This window comes from Otolemur garnettii, unplaced genomic scaffold (genome assembly GCF_000181295.1).
Source record: "Otolemur garnettii isolate 467f Iridium unplaced genomic scaffold, OtoGar3 scaffold00201, whole genome shotgun sequence".
NCBI lineage: Eukaryota > Metazoa > Chordata > Mammalia > Primates > Galagidae > Otolemur > Otolemur garnettii.
Genome location: NW_003852596.1, coordinates 1,327,331 through 1,333,886, shown reverse-complemented (window position 1 = coordinate 1,333,886; position 6,556 = coordinate 1,327,331).

Below are 6,556 nucleotides of genomic sequence, written 5' to 3'. Positions count from 1 at the left end.
GGCTGCCAGTTAGGCTTCCTTTAAGGGAATGTGATGAATTTTCTAACCTGGTACTTTTTGTGACCAGACTAAGCAGTTCTGCCTTGGCAGCCTGAGAACAGGAGTGCAGGGTTTCATAGTAGGTTCTTTCTACTGTACTCCATCGTTTTTAGGGGGTGTGTCAATACTTGCCTCTGAGGTCTCAGAGCCATTTACAATAGAGTAAATGCTTTGTGGCTAAGTATAAAATACGGGTCTCCCTGGGTCCTCCTTTTCCTCATAACTTGTAGTGGGCAGTCATTCTGAATCTATATTCCCCGGTGCTGGGTCCGTGGCATATGCCTGCACCAGTTTCTGGGAGTGGGAAAGTTGGCTGGGTTATGTGATTTCTGGTTTAAGTAATCTCACCATAGCCTTTCTTGGGAAGGCAGAATCTAGATTCTGTTTTGCAAGGCACCTCAGTCAGGACAGGTTCCCCACGCTTGCGCGGCAGCCGCAGGAGGAGGGGCTGCCTTCTGCCTTTAGAAAGTGACTCAGGCCCTTCGGTATGAAGATACGAAACGCTGGCTCCCATCCATGCACCTGCTGGGTGCCACACCTGTAGTCAGCACCTGAGCCTCACGCATACATACAAACCAGACTTAAGGCAGATGGGGTTCCCTTTGAAAGGGGCGCAGTGATACAGGGAGCTCCCAATTGTGTTCGCAGAGCCCCAGTGGGGATTATGTTCAGCCACGCCAGCGTTAGTGTGGGGAAATGGCTAAGATATTTTTTTCCTAGGTGCAGCTCACTCATTTGCTCAAGATATTACTGGCGCGCCAAGGGAGTTTGCTTTCCTAATGAATTTTTTTTTGTGAACCGTCCTCTTAAAAGCTGGAGAGACAGTTCTGTGGAGGGTCATGTTTGGGAACCAAGTATAGGGCAAGAAGTCACAAGACCCGGGTTCTGATCCTCCCCTTCTGGGGAGCAGCAGTGAAATCCCAGTCCAATTAGTTATCATCAGCTATCTTGAGCTTTTCTCTCCAGTTGTAAAATGGAATGAATCACATCTGCCTTTATTTCCGCACAGAGCTGCTGAGGACAAATAAGATAACAGACGTGAAAGAGCTTTTGTCTCCTTAGAAGGAAGGCTGAGAAACAAAAGGTAATATTATTATTATTACTGTTATACCATGTCTTTCATGTCTTTTCTTCTCCTGTGGTGGCCTTTAGCAAAGTCTTTGGGAAGCTGTCATTCACTCGGTATGCAATTAGCAAGTACATTTTATGTGCCAGTTAATGTTTTAGGTGCTGGGATGAATACAGTGAAAAATCATACACCCAGGCCATGCCCTCTAAGACCTTAACAGTTGCAACTCCCATTTCCGTGTCTGGTTCTGCCCATTACAGTGATTTCTGCCTGGGTGCTCAGAAGCTTAAAAGGTGAGAATTAACGTCTTTTTTCTCTTTACATTGCAGCTGGGGGCTTCTGTCCCTGCAGCAGCGTATTCCAAGGTCTATGTATAATCTACATTGCAGGCATATGGGGGGAAGGTCATGGGGGTAAATACAGGAAAGTCCCTGGTCTTTGAACGATCACTTTTTTCAGGGATCCATCCTTAGTTTCATTTTGCATTCTGGTTTGCCCCTACTCAGTCTGGTCTGGCCCACTCTTAGTGACCGGAGTTGTCATCCATATATACCAATGACTCCCAAAGATACATCTTAACCCATCTTTGATGTCAAGCTGGCCACTAAAGTCCACGTTGTTTTCTTCAGCTCATAGGGTTTTTTTTTTTTTTTTCCTCCTTTGAGAAGCTTTTTCAGGTATGCCAGATTTTTTTGCAGACTCCTCTCTGTGGCCAGAGCTGTCTGCTCAGACCCCTCTTTCTCATTGGAGTTTGCCTCCTATGCTTGACTAGAAGCTCCTTGAGGACTGGGTTATGTTTTATTCCTTTTCTCCCATGCTAGGGCCTACCTGGCACAGTGTCTGGCTACAGTAAGCGCTCAATAGAAGTTTGTGGGAAATATGCTGTGGTAAGTGTTGGAATAGAGAGAGAATTAATTTTCCAGATTGAGAAGATTGAGATCAAGGGGGAGGTGGAGAGGACCAGGGAAAAACCTTCAAGGAGGAGGTGGAAAGCGGAGCTGCCCTTTTCTGAGAGTTCTGGCTGACAGATTAAAAAGAAGCATGCCTGTTGTGTCTGCTCTCTCTAACCTGAGGGCATCTCTGGCCTGTTGCCTCCACTGCTTTAGGACTGGATGACTTTTCTGTTTGGATCTGCAAATGAACCTCTGTCTCTAACATATTGCTTATTTAAGACACAGGGCTGCCCTTAAGTGTGCCACCATCACTGAGGCTGAAAATATAGGTACACATACAGGCTCATTGATCATGTGTGCTTAGTTCAATATAGCAAAGTGCCCTGTAAGATATATTGAAGACTGGGATCTGAAAACTGGAGAATTCTGTTCTCAGAATGTAGCAGGTTGGATCACTAGAACTGAATGTCTTCGAGCTGACTGTCAAATCTTTCCAAGGGCAAAAGTGAAAGATGAGATAAGTCATTATAGGCCATCAACCTGTTCTCACCCACCTGATGCATTTACTAATTAGTTTCTTGGCCGGGTGGCAATTTGGGGCAAGTGCATGCAAGCTGAGTTCACAGGGAAACCCACATTCCACTCAGGTCTTTCACAAGCCACTGAGATACTATGTTGCTTCTCTTGGCTTCAGTCCCTCCCAGGAACCCTTCTCTGCCCTGCTGGAAAAATGGGAACAGAAGTTTTCATTAAATGAAGAATAAATTTCATGGGGCTTTGGTGTTTTACTAATGTTTTTAGTGGGTTTGTAAAAAAGCATTCATTCATTTCTGGGGTGCTATCATTAGGAAACAGTCCACCATATTGAAAAAGGCTAAATCACACAGATGTTTTAGTAAGCTTATTTTAGACTAGCACAAAATTGGACATAATTTACATATCTTAATACTGAAAAAGTGGACAAACATTGCTACACTCATTTAATGCACTGTTACACAACCATTACAATGTTTGTTATTGAAGTTATGCCATGACATGGAGAAAGTGCTTATGAGGAAGCGAAAAACAGAATCCCAAATCAGAGGTACGTTAGTATTTCACTGCTTTATAAAAACACAAATCTACTTTTATGAATATTTGAATGGTCATTGTTGTTTGGCAGGCCCAGGCTGGGCTCGAACCCTCCAGCTCTGGTGGATGTGGCTGGTGCTCTAGCCTCGTGAGCTACTGGTGCCGAGCCAAAACACAATCTACTTAGGAAAGAAATACTCTGTAATGTTAACAATGTTTGGGTTGAGTTGCTGGGGTTATAAGTGACTTTTGTCTTGTTTATAAATGTGGGAAAGGAAGTAAAATTAAATAAATAAATAATGAGGGCATGCTGTGCTTATATTACATGTAAAACGAAGTGTAAGTAAACATGAAAATGGATGGGTCTGCCATTAGAAGCAGGATTGGTGAAGCAGAGAGCTTCTAGGTATCCTTCTTGATCTTGTCTCATCTTATTTGCTCAATCTGACTCCGTGGATCGTTTATGTTTTTTCTGGGCCAATAAGGAATAGGAAGTGATGGCAGAGCCCTAGCTCCCCCTTGGAATGGATGTGTGTGCCTGGAGTAGAGGGAGGTGGCAATAGGATTATCTCTGCTCCTCAGACTTTATTGCTCAAGTCTACTTGAAGGTTAATCACCTTTGTTGCCTATTAACATGTTCAAGTTAATTGCTTCCAAGCAAAGCAAAGCAAAGCCAGACTAAGAGCAAAACTGAACAAACTTTTGAGTTACCATCTAAGAAACAGATACCTCAGACTGATCCTTGGTAGCATTTGGAAATGCCAAGCCTCGCTGTGGTTCTTAAAATAATTTTCCAATGTAATCCAGACAGGGGTACAGATAGGAACAAAGAGTTGGAGCCAACTCTTTCCTTAAGCCATTTCTTAAGCTAGTGCTAGAGTTAGTCTGAGCAAATGCCAAGTTGGTATGATGTTGAAAAGATCTACAACAGGGAGAGGGTCTGGAAACCTAGACAAATGGAGGCGCATGTTGCTCTCTGACCTACCTGACATCATGGCCTCTAGGAGAGAAAATTTACAAGGTCCTTCTGCCAAATTCCTAGCTAAACCCTTCCGTCTTATCTCTCAGTATTTTCCCTTCTGCCATAAACTTCTTGCTTCCAATGGAACCGAAAAATTGGTGGTGGCATTAAACCAGGTTCACCGTCTCTTAAAATCAGGGTCAGTTTGATTTAATAAACATTTATTATGCATCTTCCATATATAAGCTAATAATGCTAGATAATATGTTACAGTGGAAGGGTGCTTGTCCTAGAAGTTAAAAAAAAAAAACCTTCATTCTAGGGTGGCGCCTGTGGTTCAAAGGAGTAGGGCGCCGGCCCCATAGGGTTCAAACCCAGCCCCAGCCAAAAATTGCGAAAAAAAAACCCTTCATTCTTGTCCTGGTTCTGACACCTTTGAGACGCTGGCATCTCCATCTATAGAAAGAGGGGGTTGGATCACTAGGTAGTCTCTCAAATTTTTCCCTTTGATGATCTAAAACTCCTGGATTGGCCAAGCATGGGGGCTCAGGCCTGTAATCCTAGCACTCTGGGAGGACAAGACAGGAGGATCGCGTGAGGTCAGGAGTTTGAGAGCAGCCTGAGCAAGGGCAAGACTCTGCTTCTATTAAATAAATAAATAGGTAAATAAATAAAAATTAGCTGGGCGTTGTAGCAGGTACCTGTAATCCCAGTTACTCAGAAAGCAGGGACCGAGGGATCACTTGAGTCTAGGAGTCTGAGGTTACTGTGAGCTATCATGATACCACCGTACTCTAGCCCACGCAAGAGAGTGAGACCCTGTCTCAAAATAAATAAATAAATACCCCTGCTACATGGACTGAGTTGCAAATATAAATGTCTAAAAAAAAAAAACAAAACTTTTCTTCATAAAAATTGCTATAGTCTTCTATAAAAAGGCAACTTTAATAATTATGGTAATAGCTAACTCTTATTGAGGCCTTCCTATGTGCCAGGCTCCAGGTCTAGAATCTTAAATGGATTACCTCCCTTAATCTTTATAACAACCCTATGAATTATGAGCACCATTGTCCTCATTTTGGAGATGATATGATACGATTGCAACTTGGGAGGTCAAGAGAGATAGACAAGGTCAGTTAGTAAGGCATAAATTCAGGATTTGAACTTGGGCTGTGTGACTCCAGGCCCAAACTCTTGACCATGGTGCTCATGTTGCCTACCCATTACCCACTGAAAGTTTAAGGATAACCTACAAAGGACCATCGTTTCATACTTCCCAAAGGAAGTGAATTAGTATCCTATGTGGCAAGACTGTTGGAAGAGGTGTTCTCTAGGACACTTTGGCCACAGGATGAACCAATCTGAGAGGACATGAGAATTTATTGGGGCCTCTCTCCTGTGAGACGTTATGTACTTTGTGTGTGTGTGTGTGTTGCACAAATAAATACATATGTTTATAGGTTTCTTTCAATGAATGTGGGAGCCAAATGGATTGGAACAAGTTGACCAAGATTTGGCAGAGAAGCATATTTCCTTGTCTTTAGAGTATTCTGGTTGGTGGAGTGCGGTATGGGGGCAGAATGGGAGGAGGAAGTAGAAGAAGGGATAGAAAGACCTTCTAGGCATATTGCAAAATTTATGTGAAGGGTGAGAAATTGGTCTGTCCTGGACACATTGTAATGTTGTTTTTCTGGGACTTGGCTTGCTAAACATCTGGGCTTTCACTAATGTGTTTGGTTCAACTTCTCAGGTGTACCGGGAGAGGCCGGTGACTGCAAATGTAGTAAGAATTTGGGTTGGTCCTGCTGTCCTGTTGTCATTACAATAGAGTTAAATATGCAGATTCAAATGGCATTTTTAAAGACAGAACCATGGATTTACTTCCCCTATTACATATCTTCATGGAAAGTCTGTGGGTCCGGGAGAAATAAGGTTATTTTCCTGACTGAAGATGATTATCAGACCCCTAGAAGTGATGTGATTAGAACTGTGATCTGATTACAGGTTGCAGAATTCCTACTATTTTAGTTCTTGTGCATGAGACAAGGAATCTTTCCCTTTCTTTTCTCTAATAAGGAAATGGAGCAGTAGTGCTTTTCTCCTTCTGGGACTCTTGACGTGCAGGTGAACCTAAGTTCTTTAAGAAAAAAGTCAGTAAACTGGAGTGGACGCTGCAGACCTTTTTTTGTGAGGCTGATTTCTTTTCCTCTTTTCAACAGAAACAAAAAAAGGCCAAGGCTGGAGTGTGGTTGGCAGTGGGGGGAACGGTCTGTGTCCGGTTGGCAGAAAGTGATTTGGGTTTTAAAAAGGATGTGGAAAAAAGAGGGCAAAATCAAGGGAACACTAAGGCTGTGGACAAGTAGTTCTCTCAGTAAGAAGCTGGGTGTCAGGAGAAAGCCACTCAAAATGGGCATGAAACAGCTAAGTAATACTGGGAAAGAATTGTGTGGTGGTTTCTCTCCAGGGGCTCAAGTTTAAAAGCCTTGGGCTGTTTTCTGGTGTTTCAGTTGAAAAAAAAAAAAA